Below are 18,845 nucleotides of genomic sequence, written 5' to 3' on the forward strand. Positions count from 1 at the left end.
AAAAGGTTTAGTTAACGCCCTCTGACCGCCATGTCATTTCCAAGGGGCATTGGAGTGCCTCGAAATTTTTGGAAGGCATTGCACTCACTGTATGCCCTATAACTGTGTAGCCGAACCGCTCCTTTTGTTACAGAAACATATCCTACAAGACATATCTGGTTGACTGGCCTGATATTGATGTGAATGGTCCCTGTTCCTCCTGCTCTTTCTCCTTTGCCACTACCTCATCCATCATTTATCACTTGAAGCTTTGTTTTAACGGGAGTCATAGAACTTGGATAGTAGCAGGAAAACATCCAGCAATCCTCGGAGGAGGTAGGATATGCGCCAAAACGCTGACCACCTCAGGCCTAGCCGCTACTACATACATGCGCTTGCATTACAACAAAACAAAGCAGATGCTAACTTCTATCATCCTCATCATGCTCCTCACCTTGACAGTCTCAACTCCCCTGATGGAGAAGCCAGGGCCCACCGGAGGAGTCTGATAGTCCGGTGGGCTCGGCCAATGCTGCCCTAAAGCAGGCCAGGCTAAGAAAAGTGTGGGAAAGGTTACCGGGACAAATAGGGGTGGCTGGGGACCGAGTATGGACACCCGGCCACCCCCTGGAGGCTGGGGAGCAAGCGGGGACACCCGGCCACCAGGCGGCTGGGGACTGAGTATGGATACCAGGCCGCCGACACGGCCATGGCGTTGTGGCCAGATTCCGCCTCCACATGCCTAAAAGGCCCAATTTAAAGTGCAAGCAAGCAGTATGGTATTGCAGCCTGGGGGAGGGTGGGTGGCAGGCTGCATACTTGCGCTTGCATTGCAAGGAATGGGAGAGGTACAATTGAACACTGCCCTGGGACAAGGACTTGAATGGGGATAGTTGCAAGCCTGCAACGACAAGTGCAAGGTGGGAGGCATCTTCGCATGTACCATGAACAGGGGTTTGGCATGCACACACTACAGCGGAATAGGCTCTCCTTCCCACTAAATGCACTGGGGAGGGCACAGGTAATGTTTTGGTATACGCGCTTAATCTTATGTATAAGGCACACCAGGACAAATAGGGGCGGCTGGGGACTGAGTATGGATACCTCGCTGCCGAAGCAGCCATGAGGTAGTGGCCAGCTTCGGCCTCCTCCAAACTAAAAGGCCCCATTTCAAGTGCAAGCTAGCAGTATGGAATTGCAGTCTGGGGGTGAGTGGGTGGCAGGCTGCACACTTACACTTGCATTAAAAGAAAACATAGCAGATGCTAACTTCTGTCATCATCATCATGCTCCTCACCTTGGCACTCTCAACTCCACCGATGGAGAAGTCAGGGCCCACCGGAGGAGTCTGGTTCTCTGGTGGGCTCGTCCAATGCTGCCTAAAGCAGGCCGGGCTAAGGAAAGTGTGTGGGGGGATGTTCCAAGGAGAAATAGGGGCGGCTGGGGACTGAGTATGGATTCCAGGCCGCCAACACAGCCATGACGTGGTGGCCAGATTCCGCCTCCACATGCCTAAAAGGCCCAATTTCAAGTTCAAGCAAGCAAGCAGTATGGTATTGCAGCCTGGGGGTGGGGGGGTGGCAGGCTGCATACTTGCGCTTGTATTGCAAAGAATGGGGAGGTACAATTGAACGCTGCCCTGGGACTAGAACTTGCATGGGGATAGTTGCAAGTCTGCATCTACTGATGCGGCAAGGATCACTTATGATGGGCACACTTTTAGACAGTGACCAGGGAGTCAGAGATGCTTCCAGGGGTCTTCCCCATGCTGTTCCCATGTCTTTTCAGCACTTTATGCATGTGTCACTCAGCACATGGCCAGATAAGGTTGTAAAATGTTAAAATGACATTTCCCGGTGAATGCATTTGTCATAGTTGAAAGCAATACAAAAGTGCAAAAACGCATAAAAAATGCTACTTGTGAACATAGCCGAAGGTGTGGAGGAGTATTTTTGTTTTTGGTCATTTATTTTAACTTATACACAAGTCTTTTCCCTGAAAAGGATGTTCCTTAACATATTTCACAGGAAAAAAGTTTCACTTTCGTTTTTGAACGTTTTATTGTGAGCCCGTAAAAGTGGCTTAATACCTCTGACCACGTTGTTGACAGCAGTGACCTGGGGGTCAGAAATGCTTCCTGGGGCGATCCCCATGCTGTCCCCATGTCATTTGAGCACTGTCACTATCGTTTTGGGCAATTGTTAGGCTTTTAAAAGACTGCCCGGGGTGCCACCGCAAAACTGCTCGAGTCTCCCATAGACTAACATTGGGCTCGTTGCTCGGGTCGAGCACCCGAGTATCACGGCGAGCTCGGCCCGAGCTTCGAGCACCCGAGCATTTTAGTGCTCGCTCAACACTAGTAACTACTAGTGATGGGTGAGCACTAAAATGCTCGGGTGCTCGTTGCTCGGATCGAGCAAATTGGAATACTCGGGTGCTCGACCCGAGCAACGAGCCCAATGTAAGTCTATGGGAAACTCGAGCATTTTTCCGGTACCCCCCCTGGCGGTCTGCAGAGGGACTAGAAATTGCGGAAATCGATGGGAACAGTGCTCAAATGACATGGGAACAGCATGGGGAAGACCCCTGGAAGAATTTCTGACTCCCAGGTCACTGTTGTCAACAACAATGTCAGAGGTATTACGCCACTTTTACGGACTCACAATAAAACATACAAAAACGAAACCAAAATGGATTTTCCTGGGAAAAATGTTAAGGAACATCTTTGCAGGGTAATGACTTGTATATAAGGCAAAATAAATAACCAAAAACAAAAATGCTCCTCCACACCTTGGGCTATGTTCACACGTAATGTTTTTGATGCGTTTTTGCACTTTTGCATTGCTTTCAACCAAGACAAATGCATTCACTAGGAAATGTAATTTTAACATTTTACAACCTTATCTGGCCATGTGGTGTGTGACACATCATCAGACACATCCTGTTTCATTTATGATGGAGGGACTCTGAAAGTCACAAAGCCGGTCGGTCTCCTATACTGTTATTGCGTATGCAGTGACCGCAAGGGCTGCCAAAAATTTGGACGCACGTAACCCTATACCCCTTTGAAGAGACATAGAGGAAGGTCTCAGTAAAAAAAATGTTACCATTATAAAGGAGAGGGTCTCCTATAGTGGAAATGCCGATGCTGTGACTGCAAGGCCTGACAGAATTTGGGTAAAACCCCACTACCAATTTAAAGACACATAGAGCAGGGCCACACTAATGACATGTTCCCATTACAAAGGAGCGGTTCTGCTATACAGTTATAGGGTATGCAGTGAGTACAACGGCTGCCAAAAATTTGGAGGCACTCCAATGCCCCATTGTAAGAGACGTAGAGGGCCTCATGAAAAAATGTTCCCATTATTAGGAAGTGGGTCTCCCATAGTGTTTGCCTATGCAGTGAATCCAAATGCTGCCAAAAATTTGGAGGCACTCCAATGCTCCTTGGAAGAGACGTAGAGGGCCTCATGAAAAAATGTTCCCATTATTAGGAAGTGGGTCTCCCATAGTGTTTGCCTATGCAGGGAAGCAATGGCTGCCAAAAATTTGGAGGAACTCCAATGCTCCTTGAAAGACACATAGAGGAGGTGATATGGTAGATATGGTGGTGAATGATATGGTGATGGAGGATGAGTAAAAGGAGGAGGACAAGAGAAAATAGACAAAATCAGGAAGCGTATACCCATGTGTGGGTGTGAAGATGTGCATGGGAATAGACCTCCCAAAAAAAGACACTGGATTTGAGTTTATGTTACACTGCTATCATTCTGTGGTGTTGAGAAGTCTGTCCCAATCCAGCCCTTGTTCATTTTTACAAGAGTCAGCCTGTCAGCATTTTCAGTTGACAGGCGGATGCGCTTATCAGTTATAATTCCACCAGCGGCACTAAAAACCCACTGACAAAACGCTAGCGGCAGGGCAGGCCAGGACCTCCAAGGCGTAGAGAGCCAATTCGTGCCACGTGTCCAGCATGGATACCCAATAATTATAAGGCACAAAGGAATCACGGAGGACGTTGGTACTGTCGGTAAGGTTCTCCTTCAGCATCTTCCGAATCTTGTCCCTCCTTGTGACAGTACCCCGCGCCTCAGGGCCTGTAAGATGGGAGGGTCTGAGAAAACTGTCCCAGAACTTTGACAGTGTTCCCCTGCCTCTGCTGGATTGGAGTTGTGTCTCTCTCGCCTGTACTCCTTGGTTGTCCAACGAACTGTGACCTCTGCTGCCTGCATTTTCAGATGGGAATTTTTTTAATAATTCTGCAACAAAGGCCTTCTGGTACTGCCCCATTTTAGTAGACCTGTCCACCTCAAGAATAAGAGATACAAAGTTCTCCTTGTAGCGTGGGTCTAGAAGTGTCACCAACCAGTAATGACTGTCACCCAAAATTTTGAGAACGCTAGGGTCACAGGAAAGGCAGCGTAACATAAACTAAGCCATGTGTGCCAGACTGCTAACAGGCAAGACTTCTGTGTCCTCACCAAGAGGATGAGTGACCATGCTCTCCTCCTCCTCCTCCTCCCTGTCCTCAAGCCATCCACGTTGAACAGACAGTATGACAGATGTGCAGGTAGTACCGTCTGTAGCGCATAAAACTAGCTCCTGTTCTTCCTCCTCCTCCTCTTCCTCATTGTCACCCAACCCACGTTAGGATGAGATGAGGCTGGGCTGTGTGTTATCACCCTGTATGGTTCCTTGCTGCATCTCATCGTGCTCCGTCTGCAATGCATCCTCTTTGAATGTGAGCAGAGAGCGTTTCAGTAGACAGAGAAGCGAGATGGTGACGCTAATTATGGTGTCAATGCTGCTCACCATCTTGGTGGAGTCTTCAAAGTTTTGGAGGATGGTACATATGTCTGACATCCAAGTCCACTCCTGAGGTCTTATGTGTGGAGTCTGAACTGAATACCGATGGCCTTGTTGATGCTGGTACTCAACAACTGCCCTCTTCTGCTCACAAATCCTTCCCAACATCTGAAATGTAGAGTTCCAACGAGTGAGGACATCACACACCAGTCGGTGAGCAGGAAGCTGCAAATGTTGCTGAAACACGGCAAGGGCGGCCGAAGCTATAGGTGACTTTCTAAAATGGGCACACAGGTGGCGTACTTTGACAAGCTGATCCGGCAGCTCCAGGTAGGTTTTGAGAAACCGCTGAACCACGAGGTTAAGCACATGGGCCAGGCATGGTACGTGTGTGTTCTTGGCTTGCCTCAGAGCCGCCACCAGGTTTCCGCCATTGTCACACACAACCATGCCTGGCTGTACGTTCAGCGGTGTCAGCCACAGATCTGCCTGCTCTTTCTGTCCACAACTCTTCAGCATTGTGCGGTTGTCACCTAAGCATATTAGCTTCAGCACAGCCTGCTGCCGCTTGGCTGAGGCAGTGCTGCAGTGCTTCCATCTTGTGATTGATGTGGTCATTTCGGAGATGGAGGCTGAAGAGGGGGAAGAGGATGAGGTGCAGGAGCTGTAGACTGTGGGGGCAACCCTGATTGACATAGGGCCCGCAATCCCCTGCATCGGGAAGACATGTTCCGTCCCAAGGTCCGACTGGGTCCTGGCTTTCACTATGTTAACCCAGTGTGCCGTCAGCGAGATGTACCATCCCTGCCCACAAGCACTTGTCCGCGTGTCCGTGGTTAGGTGGACTTTCCCAGTAACTGCATTGTTGAGGACACGGCTAATGTTGTGGGACACGTGCTTGTGTAATGCGGGGATGGCACACCGGGAAAAATAGTGGTGGCTGGGGACCGAGTACCGAGGGACGGCCGCCACCATCAGGTTGCGGAAAGCTTCCTTCTCCACGAGCCTAAAAGGCAACATTTCGAGCGCAAGCAGTCGCGAAATGTGTGAATTTAGTAGTGTGGCCTGTGGGGCATTGGCTGCGTGTTTGCGCTTGCATTCCAAGAACTGGGGTAGGGACAACTGAACGCTGCACTGGGACAAAGACGTGGACGTGCTTGCTGATGGTGCTAGTTGAGAGTGTGCAATGACAGGTGCAGGGCAGGAGGCATCTTTGCATGTGCCATGGACAGGGGATTGACTTGCACGCACAACAGCGAAAGAAGCAGTGGTGACACCCGCAGACACTGTTCCTGGACCCTTTGGTGCTGCCCACTTAGTCGGGTGCTTTGCTGCCATGTGTCTGATCATGCTGGTGGTGGTTAGGCTGCTAGTTTTGCCACCCCTGCTGATTCTGGACTGGCAGGTGGTGCAAAAGATCTTTTTTGGGGTTATTGGCAGAGTCTTTAAAAAACAACCAGACTCGGGGAGACCTAACAGTTGTACTGGCAACTTCCGTCATGTTGGTGTTACGGGGAACGGTTGCCTGCCTTCTGTCTGCGGCCACCACACCGCTTCTTCCTGCCTGTTGGGGTGCTCTTCTTCCCTCCCCTTGTGTGCTGCTCTCCTCGCTCTGTATGTCCCCCTGCCAGGTTGGGTCAGTTACTATAATATCCACCACCTCGTCTTCCACTTTCGCACCCTCGTCCTCTTCCCGACTTTCTGGCAATTGTGTCTCATCATCGTCCACCTCTTGTGACAGTTTCCAACCGTCGCCTTCATGTGACCGTGGCTGCTCAAATATTTGGGCATCACTAAATGTGATCTCCTCTAGCCCCGCTTCAAGTGGACCGGGCGAGAGGCACGAATCTATAAATGGAAAAGTGAACAGCTCTTCAGAGTGTCCAAGTGTGGGATCAGTTGTCTCCGGGCACTCAGCATGGTGAGAGGAAGGAGGATGAGGGTGAGGAATATGCAGTCCAGACTCACGACTACTGAGACTTGACCATGTGGAAGACAGAGTGGTGGTGGTGGCTAAGTGACTGGAAGCATTATCTGCTTTCCAACCAATAACCTTTTCACAATGCTCTGTGTTCAATAGTGGTGTTCTGGGGTCCCCTATTAATTGGGAAAGGAAGGTCAAGCGAGAAGATGTGGGTGTTTGTTGATGCACAATTTCAGCTAGCCCACGGCCTCAGCCTCGTCCTCTTCATGCACCATCATCACCATCAAGTTCACTTCCCCGTCCCTTGCCACGTGCCTTGCCCATTTTAAATGGAGGACAATATTTTCCACATTCACTACAAATAGCTGGATTTGAACCACAGTAATATGTGATACATGTGATGGAAAACCACAGTTTTAAATAGCTGGCCTGTAGGTAACTATTTTTAATAACAAAATTTAAATGGAGGCCAGTAATGGCAGAATTTTGAGCGCTCTTATATGTGATCCATGTGACGGACAAACCACAGTTTTAAATAGCTGGCCTGTAGGCAACTATTTTGAACAGCGAACTGGTGTCAATAACTTCGCTAACACACTGCAACAAAATTTAAATGGAGGACAGAAATGGCAGAATTTTGAGCGCAATTATATGTGATCCGTGTGACAGACAAACCACAGTTTTAAATAGCTGGCCTGTAAGTAACTATTTTTAACAGTGAACTGTTGTCAATAACTTCGCTAACACTGCAACAAAATTTAAATGGAGGCCAGAAATTGAAGAATTTTGAGCGCACTTATATGTGATCCGTGTGATGAACAAACCACAGTTTTAAATAGCTGGCCTGTAGGTAACTATTTTTAACAATGAACTGGTGTCAATAACTTTGCTAACACACCAGAAATGGCAGAATTTTCAGTGCACTTATATGTGATCTATAGATGGATTTTTAGCGCTGTAATATGGAAAGGATCTGGCTGTATTCTGCAATGCTAACAAGCAAATGGAGCAGAAACTTGGTGTTCTCTGGATTACTTTTTAAGCAAATAATCAGTATTAAGATGCCCAAAAAATTATTCCTGGCCCCTGACACCTGGGGCTATCTCTAGAAATATCTGTAAAAGCACCAGCAGCAGACAGAACTGAAATGGACCCTCTTGCTATATGTACTGCAGTTTGCCACATACACTGCCTGCCTAGCACTGATATCTATGCAGCTGGATTAGTCCTCAGAAGGACTGTTGGCTGAGATGGATATGTGTATAATATATTGTGGTATACCTACACTAACTAAGAAACAAGCAAATCTCTCCCTAGCTCAGCAGAACCTCTCCCTACACTGCCTGATTCCGGAGTAGACTGTGACGAGCATGGCGGCGCCAGGTCTGATATAGACCTAATGACGCTGTGTGGCCAGCCAATCACTGTAATGCCATAACCAACATGGCTGTGGCATTACAGTGTGTGGCAGACAATCCCTGCATGTTCATTGGCTCTCTAAAGAACGCCAAACATGCAGGGAGGGGATCCGAACTCCCGCCGAGCAACCCCGGAAATACTTCGCGAGCTCCGAGCATCTCGAGCGGAGAGATGCTCAAGCGAGTACCGAGCAGTAGCGAGCATGCTCACTCATCACTAGTAACTACAGGTAAATGAAAAAAACTTTACAGCACTTACAGTGATTTTTTTCCTTTCAAAATTCAGCTGTTTGTGCTGTTCTCCTTCCATAAATTAGACAAAGTGAAGCTGCTAGCTAGCTTTCATTACGCTTACTACTCGTTCCTTCCATAATGCCTATTATATTGAGAAAAAAGAGAGACTGCCTACTTAAATCAGTGCCAATGCTGCTGTGATCCCCAGACTATATCAATTGGCAAGTTCCCTAGGACACACAGGCAGCTTTAGTTTAGGTAACACATGTTTAATATGTTTTAACATTATCTCAATCCATCTAGATTAGATTATTCTATAACAAATTTTTATCTCCCCTATTTTATTGTGTATATTGGCCTTTTTCCTGAGAAGGCCATAAAAAAACTATTTTTTTACCAAAATATAGGTTTGACAATCATAAATAAAAAAAATAAAGAAGTGTATATATTTTTTATTTTTACTTTAACCCCTTTCTGATGTATGACCTAATAGTACGTCATGGTGACCTAGGCCGATTGGACCAATGACGTATTATTAGGTCATATTACGATCGCGCCCGCACACAAGCGGTGCAGGGCGATCGCCGCCGGGTGTCATAGCTGACACCCAGTGCTATGTGCAGGGAGCGGTCCCGCACCACTCCCGGCACATTAACCCCCTCAATGCTGCAATCAAAGTCGATCGCAGCATTGGGGGGCAAGGGGAGGTGGTCGCAATACTCACCTCCTCTCCTGGCCTCCAGCGCTGTCTACCGCGGCTTCCCAGATGTTGCCATGATGACCCGATGTCGTCATGACAACATCCGGGTCGCCAGACAGCAGGAAGATATTTTGGTCATGCGCAGTGCATGACCAAAATATCTTCTGCATCTGCAGCACTGACAGACTGTATAGCACAGGGATGGTGCTGCATTCCTGTGCTATACAGGCGATCAGAATAAAAAAAGTGAAAGTCCCAGAGTGGGACACAGAATAAAAGTCCAAAAAGTGTTAAAAAAATTTAAAAAAATAAAAAAAAAAATTTAAAAATATATTAAAAAAAAATAAAAAAAATAATCCACCAAAAATAAAAATATAATGTACCCATCAATAAATATTATTATGGAAAAAAAACAAAAAAACAATAAAAGTACACATATTTGGTATCGCCGCGTCCAGAATGACCTGACCTATAAAACTGTCCCACTAGTTAACCCCTTTAGTGAACACGGTAAAAAAAAATGAATAAAAAACTAAGCCAAAAACAATGCTTTATCATCATACCGCCAAACAAAAAATGAAATAACACGCGATTAAAAAGAAAAATATAAATAAAAATGGTACAGCTGAAACCGTCATCTTGTCCCACAAAAAAACAGGTGCCATACAGCTCCATCAGCCGAAAAATAAAAAGTTATAGCTCTCAGAATAAAGCGATGCAAAAAAATATTTTTTTTCTATAAAATAGCTTTATTATGTAAAAGCGCCAAAACATAGAAAAACTATATAAATGTGGTACTGCTGTAAATGTACTGACCCGAAGAATAACACTGCCTTATCAATTTTACCACACGCGGAACAGCATAAAGAAAAAACATAAAAACCATTCTGGAACTGCTGGTTTTTGTTAATTCTGCCTCCCAAAAATTGGAATAGAAAGCGATTAAAAAATGTCAAGTGCCTGAAAATGGCACCAATATAGACATCAAGTCATCACTCAAAAGACAAGCCGTCACATGACTCTGTCAGACAAAATATGGAAAAATTATAGCTCTCAAAATATGGAGATGCAAAAACTAGATTTTGCAAAAAAATGCGTCTTTTAGTGTGTGATAGCTGTCAATCATAAAAACCAGATATGATTCTGGTATTGCTGTAATCGCACCGACTCGAAGAATAAAGTCGTCTAATCATTTATACCGCACGAGAAACGGCGTAAAAAATAAACTCTAGGGTTGTGCTAGGGTTAGGGTTGTGTTAGGGTTAGAGTTGGGCTAGGGTTAGGGTTGGGATAGGGATTTTTTTCAAAAGTAAAAAAAAAAAAGATGAAAATATGGCGACTAGTGTTGAGTGCAAGTGCTCGCTACTTGAGTTTGCATCGGGTGCTCGGGAATGCACTGAGTATCGCGGGTGCTCAAGTGACATGCTCGAGTCTCCGTCCCATATGCTTTGCGGCCAAAAAAACCTTGCAGGGATTGCCTGCCATGCACGAGTGATCCCCGCATGTTTTTTTTTTTGGGTGTCTAATAACAGTGAAACATGCGAGCGGGGACTCGAGCATGTCACTCGAGCACCCGTGATACTTGGTGCATACCTGAGTACCTGATGCAAACTCAAGTAGCGATCACTTGCGCTCAAGACTAATGACAACTTATTCAATATGATGACCTAATGTTATCAAATTCTGTGTCGTACCTCTGGGTTCAAAATGTTCACTATACCCCTTGATAACATCCTTGAGGGGTGTAGTTTCCAAAATGGGGTCACTTGTGGGGGGTTTCCACTATTTAGGCACATTAGGGGCTCTCCAAACGCGACATGGCGTCTGCTCTCAATTCCAGCCAATTTTGCGTTCAAAAAGTCACACAATGCTCCTTCACTTCTGAACTCTGCCGTGTGCCCAAACACCGTATTTTCCCCACATATGGGGGTATTGACATACTCAGGAGAAATTGTACAAAAGTTTTGGGGGTCCATTTTCTCCTCTTACCCTTGTGAAAAAAAAATTATTTCCACAGCTCCATGTTATAAACTTCTGCAAAGCACTTGGGGGTTCAGGGTGCTCACCACACATCTAGATAAGTTCCCTGAGGGGTCTGGAGTCACTTGTGGGGGGTTTCGACTGTTTAGGCACATCAGGGGCTCTCCAAACGCAACATGGCGTCCGCTAATTATTCAAGCAAATTTTACATTTAAAAAATCAAATGGTGCTCCTTCTCTTCTGAGCTCTGCTGTGCACCCAAACAGTAGTTTTCCCCCACATATGGGGTATCGGCGTGCTCAGGATGAATTGCACAACAAATTGCATGGTGCAATTTCTCCTGTTACCTTCATGAAAATGCAAAATTGGGGGCTGAAAAACATTTTTGTTGCAAAAATGTAAAAATGTTATTTTTATGGCTCAATATTCTAAACTTCTGTGAAGCACCTGGGGGTTCAAGGTGCTCACCACACATCTAGATAAGTTCCCTGAGGGGTCTAGTCTAGTTTCCAAAATGGTGTCACTTGTGGGGGTTTCCACTGTTTAGACACATCAGGGGCTCTCCAAACGCAACATGTTGTCCGCTAATTATTCAAGCAAATTTTACAATCAAAAAGTCAAATGGCGCTCCTTCCCTTCCGAACCCTGCCGTGCGCCCAAACAGTGGTTTTAACCCACGTATGGGGTATCTATGTGCTCAGGGGAAATTGCACAACAAATTTTAGGGTCCATTTTTTCCTATTACCCATGAGAAAATAAAAAAAATTGGGTCTAAATTAACATTTTTGTGAAAAAAGTTAAATGTTAATTTTTTTCTTCCACATTGCAAAAATTCCTGTGAAGCACCTGAAGGGTTAATAATTTCTTGAATGTGGTTTTGAGCACCTTGAGGGGTGCAGTTTTTAGCATGGTGTCACTTTTGGGTATTTTCTGTCATAAAGACCCCTTAAAGTGACTTCAAATGTGATGTGGTCCCTAAAATAATGGTTTTGTAAATTTTGTTGGAAAAATGAGAAATCGCTGGTCATATTTTAACCCTTATAGCTCCCTAATAAAAAAAAAAAGTTGGTTCCAAAATTGTGCTGATGTAAAGTAGACATGTGGGAAATGTTATTTATTAACTATTTTGTGCGGCATACAGTACAGACCAAAAGTTTGGACACACCTTCTCATTTAAAGATTTTTCTAAATTTTCATGACTATGAAAATTGTACATTCACACTGAAGGCATCAAAACTATGAATTAACACATGTGGAATTATATACTTAACAAAAAAGTGTGAAACAACTGAAAATATGTCTTATATTCTAGGTTCTTCGAAGTAGCCACCTTTTGCTTTGATGACTGCTTTGCACACTCTTGGCATTCTCTTGATGAGCTTCAAGAGGTAGTCACCGGAAATGGTTTTCACTTCACAGGTGTGCCCTGTCAGGTTTAATAAGTGGGATTTCTAGCCTTATAAATGGGGTTGGGACCATCAGTTGTGTTGTGCAGAAGTCTGGTGGATACACAGCTGATAGTCCTACTGAATAGACTTTTAGAATTTGTATTATGGCAAGAAAAAAGCAGCTAAGTAAAGAAAAACGAGAGGCCATCATTACTTTATGAAATGAAGGTCAGTCAGTGCGAAAAATTGGGCAAACTTTGAAAGTGTCCCCTAGTGCGGTTTCAAAAACCATCAAGCGCTACAAAGAAACTGTCTCACATGAGGACCGCCCCAGGAAAGGAAGACCAAGAGTCACCTCTGCTTCTGAGGATAAGTTTATCCGAGTCACCAGCCTCAGAAATCGCAGGTTAACAGCAGCTCAGATTAGAGACCAGGTCAATGCCACACAGAGTTCTAGCAGCAGACACATCTCTTCAACAACTGTTAAGAGGAGACTTTGTGCAGCAGGCCTTCATGGTAAAATAGCTGCTAGGAAACCACCGCTAAGGACAGGCAACAAGCAGAAGAGACTTGTTTGGGCTAAAGAACACAAGGAATGGACATTAGACCAGTGGAAATCTGTGCTTTGGTCTAATAAGTCCAAATTTGAGATCTTTGGTTCCAACCACCGTGTCTTTGTGCGACGCAGAAAAGGTGAACGGATGGACTCTACATGCCTGGTTCCCACCGTGAAGCATGGAGGAGGAGGTGTGATGGTGTGGGGGTGCTTTGCTGGTGACACTGTTGGGGATTTATTCAAAACTGAAGGCATACTGAACCAGAATGGCTACCACAGCATCTTGCAGCGACATGCTATTCCATCCGGTTTGCGTTTAGTTGGACCATCATTTATTTTTCAACAGGACAATGACCCCAAACACACCTCCAGGCTGTGTAAGGGCTATTTGACCAAGAAGGAGAGCGATGGAGAGCTACACCAGATGACCTGGCCTCCACAGTCCCAATCGAGATGGTTTGGGGTGAGCTGGACCACAGAGTGAAAGCAAAAGGGCCAACAAGTGCTAAGCATCTCTGGGAACTCCTTCAAGATTGTTGGAAGACCATTTCCAGTGACTACCTCTTGAAGCTCATCAAGAGAATGCCAAGAGTGTGCAAAGCAGTCATCAAAGCAAAAGGTGGCTACTTCGAAGAACCTAGAATATAAGACATATTTTCAGTTGTTTCACACTTTTTTGTTAAGTATATAATTCCACATGTGTTAATTCATAGTTTTGATGCCTTCAGTGTGAATGTACAATTTTCATAGTCATGAAAATACAGAAAAATCTTTAAATGAGAAGGTGTGTCCAAACTTTTGGTCTGTACTGTATCTCTCTGATTTAAGGGTATACAAATTCCAAATTTTGAAAATTGCAAAATTTTCTAAATTTTTGCCAAATTTCCATTTTTTTCACAAATAAATGCAAGTGATATCGAAGAAATTTTACCACTATCATGAAGTACAATATGTCACGAAAAAAACAATCTCAGAATCAGCGGGATCCGTTGAAGAGTTCCAGATTAATTACCTCATAAAGTGACAGTGGTCAGAATTCTAAAAATTGGCCCGGTCATTAACGTGCAAACCACCCACGGGGGTAAAGGGGTTAAGGGCGCCGTCAGATGGCCGTATAACATGGACGACAATCGCATCTCAGTGCACTGACTGGCCAGCAGCTCTACTGCCCCGAGCATGATAGCTGCATAGAAATACTAACAAAATAATACAAATTTTAATTTTGATTTTTAAAAGCAAAACAGTAACAATGCAGTGGCATGACATGAATCTGCATAACTAATCATATGCTAAATAGTTGCAAGTAAAATCTATTTATGAGATTGCCAAGATGATTGTCTATAAAGTGATGGTAGTCTCACGTTGGAATCAGTGTTGGATGGTGAGATATGGAGCCTGAAAGTCAAAAGTTCAAAACATTATTACCTTTTGCTCATCAATATACATGTTTTCCTCAATATCTGACATGAAATCAGAATAAACCTTTCCTGTTTTAGGTCAATTAGGATTACCATAATTTTTATTATTTGGAAAATGCCAGAATAATGAGAAGGAGATAATGTTTTAAGGCATTTTTATTACTTACTGCAAAGTCAAAAGTTTACATACTGTATATTTCACTAGTATTTGGTACCATTGCCCTTAAACTGAACGACTTGGGTCAAACGTTTGGGATATCCTTCCACCAGCTTCTCACAATAGTTGGTAGGAATTTGGGCCCATTCCTCCTGACGAAACTGGTGTAACTGATCCAGGTTTGTAGGTCACCTTGCTCGCACCTGATTTTTCAGCTTTGCCCATAAATTGTCAATAGGATTGAGATCAGGGCTTTGTGATGGCCACTCCAAAACATTGACTTTGTTATCCTTAAGCCACTTTGTTACCATTTTGGCAGTATGCTTTGGGTCATTGTCCATTTGGAAGACCAATTTCAACCCAAGCTTTAATTTTTGGCAGATGTCTTGAGATGTTGCTTCAGTATTGCCACATAATCTTCTTTTCTCATGATGCCATCTATTTTGTGAAGTGCACCAGTCCCTCCTGCAGTAAAATAACCCTACAACATAATGCTGCCACCCCCGTGTTTCACAGTTGGGATGGTGTTTTTTAGGTTTCCAAGCTTCTCCCTTTTTCCTCCAAATATAACGATGGTCATTATACCCATAAAGTTCAATTTTAGTTTCATCACACCACAGAACATGTCTCCAAAAATTAAGGTCTTTGCTCCTGTGTGTATTTGCAAACATTAATCTGGCTTTTTTATGTTTCTTTTGGAGTAACGGCTTCTTCCTGGCAGAGTGGCCTTTCAGCCCATGTTGATACAGTACTTGTTTCACTGTGGATATTGACACAATCTTACCAGCTTCCGTCATCATCTTCATAAGGTATTTTGCTTTTGCCTTTGGGTTGATATGCATATGTCGGACCAAAGCACGTTCATCTCTGGGGCACAGAACCCGTCTCCTTCCTGAGCAGTTTGATGGCTGGACATTCCCATCTTGTTTGTACTTGCGTATAATTGTTTGTAGAGACGAACAGGGCACCTTCAGGTATCTTGAAATTGTATCCAAGGATGAGCCAGACTTGTGCAAGCCAGCAATTCTCTTCCTGATATCTTTGCTGATTTCTTTAGACTTTCCCATGATGCTACACAAAGAAGCAGTGTGCTTCAGGTATGTATTAAAATACATCCACAGGTGTGTCTCTGATTAACTCAGATGTTGCCAAAAAGCCTCTAAACACATGACATCATCATATGGGAAGTCCATAATTGTTTAAAGGCATAGTAATCTTAGTGTATGCAAACTTTTGACTTTAATACTTATGTCTGACGTAAGTAATAAAAATGCCTTAAAACATTCTCTCTCTCTCATTATTCTGGAATTTGGCAAATATTAAAAATTATGGTAATCCTAATTGACCTAAAACGGGAAAGGTTTATTCTGATTGCATGTCAGATATTGAGAAACACTTACATATGTGTCTTTTTATACAGTGTATGTAAACTTCTGGTTTCAATTGTATGTACTGGCAAGTACGGCAAACTGGCAATGCCAAGATATGCTAAATAATGTCGGAACAGTATCAGATTACTACATTTGATACGAAGCTACAGATCACACAAAGCAAATCCCTGTAATCAAGTTTAATATATCCAATGTGCCTTGCAGCCAACACAAGCCTTACACACTAAGTGGGAATTACTATACGATGCATCATTCCGGCAATAATACTGTAATCGGAGGCCTCATAGTCAATAACTGAAAATGGATCACACAGAGCAAAACAATGGTGCGATTTCATTTCATGACAAGCAGGATAGCTAGATAAAGAGATATACCCATCATCATTCTCTCTCTCATTATTCTGGCATTTGGCAAATATTAAACATTATGGTAATCCTAATTGACCTAAAACGGAAAAGGTTTATTCTGATTTCATGTCAGATATTGAGAAAAACATGCATATGTGTCTTTTTATATAGTGTATGTAAACTTCTGGTTTCAACTGTACAGCCTGTCATGCTTAGGTCATGATAGCCGAAGGCCAGTCCGAGTGTAAAAAAAAAAAATCCCTCTGCTACAATTTGTTTTCTTCTCCCCTTCCATTCCTCTTTTTTTCCTTTCCTTACTGAGAGGACCATAGCTAAAAAGAACATTTTTTTTACCAAAATATTTTGCTGCCAATCATTTCTCACTCAGCATAGAGGGAAGTTATGAACTGCAGTAATTTGAGTCTCCAGTTGTTCTGCCATCTATTGAAAGGCATTAAGAAAGCAGGCTGTAAGTAAATGAATCTAATAAATTCAGCTAAATCTGCTGAGTAGTAAATTTTGGAAATGCAGCCACAGGATCACTGTTTATTTTAACATTAGCTTTATGATCTATTTAGCTGCTTTATGGATTAAATACCTTTCATAAGTAGCGGATACATAGTAGCTTTATAGATGAACTCATTGCCAGTTAAACCCCCACTAGCTCAGGTCTAGGAAATTAACAATTCAATTATTTTTGGGATGTCAGAAGGAACTGGAATATAAAACCACTGTTATATTGATGTGGTTTTCAGTGTCATATTATTAGCTTTATTGTGCTGCCGAGCAATTACTAATTAGTCCATTAATATATAAAAGCTCAAGTGCTTTTTGAAGTTGTGCGTATCTAGATTTTGAAATGTACTAATATCTTTTGAGTGTTTACTGGATTAAAGCTTTAATAATTGATGTTAATTGTAACTTATATAATGCTTGCAGCAATCATATGTACTTTTTTACTAATGATATTGAAGGTTGGATGAAAGAATGCAATATTTAGCTGTTATACAATATAAGATTATCAATTCCATCTCCAGTCTGGGTTCTTTTTAATTTTCTCATTCTACCTTGTACCAATCTCTAATTATTAAAAGAAAAGTAGAAAATTAGAAAGTAGAAAATATTGTTTTTTTATTGAAAATAAAAAATGTATGTAGATTTGGAGGGGAATAAATATGCCATAAAGCAAATGTCAGACCAATTGTCTTAGAAATTATATATGTCAATACCTAAATGGTTGTTTTTTGGCTTTGATCCATTAGGGCAGTGTTCCTCAACTCCAGTCCTGAAGAGCCACCAACAGGCCATGTTTTCAGGATTTCCTTAGTATGGCCCAGGCGATAGACCTGCATAGGCAATAATTCCATCACCTGTGTAATACTAAGGAAATCCTGAAAACATGACTTGTTGGTGGCTCTTGAGAATTGGAGTTGGGGAACACTGAATTAGGGTAACACTTTTTCTAGTGACTATAGCGGTCTCACATACATGTTTACACCTCATTCAGTTTCTATCCAATAGTGTTTTCATCATGAGATTTATTTTTTGATTTTAGTGCTGGAGTGATGGCACTAATGCTTGTTCCCTACTCCTAGTCTTATACTTACCAGCCACCATCTTCAGCTGTTAGAGGCGCAGCTCTAGTCCCGATATTCCATCTTAACCACGACTTCTGACTGACCGGAAGTCAAAAGTAACGGTCACAAGCTCTCAATGTAAGTCTATGAGATCATCGTTACATTGAGAAGTGACCTCCCACTCGTCCAGCAATCACTGGTCACAAACTGCAGAAGATGACTGAAGTGGCGCCGATAACAGAAGAAGACGGCAGCTCGTACGTATGATACTAGGGACAGGGAACTTACATTAATGACATCACTCCAGCAGTAAAATATAAAAAAAACTGCTGGAGTGGTTCTTTAAGGTCCCCAGACACATTAGATTGCTGTCGGCGGAACAATGCTTCGGACAATTGTTTGGCAGACAATGATTTCAGCTGACTCTCCCATGCACAGGGCACTCACTTCACTGAGCACTCCTGAGTTCTGAGTGAGAAAGCTACCAGTTGACACGTCGACCAGCAGCTTATCTCTGGGAGAACAATGTGATCGGCAGTCTGAAATCGGACATGCCGATAGACATATCCCCTGACCATCAACTGGCCAGCAACCCAATATACATTAGCTTGTTGGCCCAACCCATTGATATCGGGGGTTCAGTCAACATTCATCTAATGTGTATAGTGTAAACTTAAAAGTTGGAGCTACAAACTACCAAGTCCGAACAGAGCTTTATCCATCGCAGAATCCAAAACTAGGTGTGTACTAGATATAACCATAAAAAATCTTTTTCATTCTTTTCTTCCCAGGTGACTTTTTCTGCTCTTCACATAACTGATTATTTTGGCAAAATAGCACTTATTAAGAAACATTTGCTTATATTATATCAGGATGAAAAATTATCTAAAATATTGGAATCAGGTGTCAGATTTATGGCCAAAAAATCACTCTTTGGCCAATATTTTATCCCCAAGCCTGTATTTAC

Source organism: Phyllobates terribilis, unplaced genomic scaffold, assembly GCF_046119375.1.
Source record: "Phyllobates terribilis strain yellow unplaced genomic scaffold, ASM4611937v1 Scaffold_4__5_contigs__length_816908805, whole genome shotgun sequence".
In the NCBI taxonomy this organism is placed as follows: Eukaryota; Metazoa; Chordata; class Amphibia; order Anura; family Dendrobatidae; genus Phyllobates; species Phyllobates terribilis.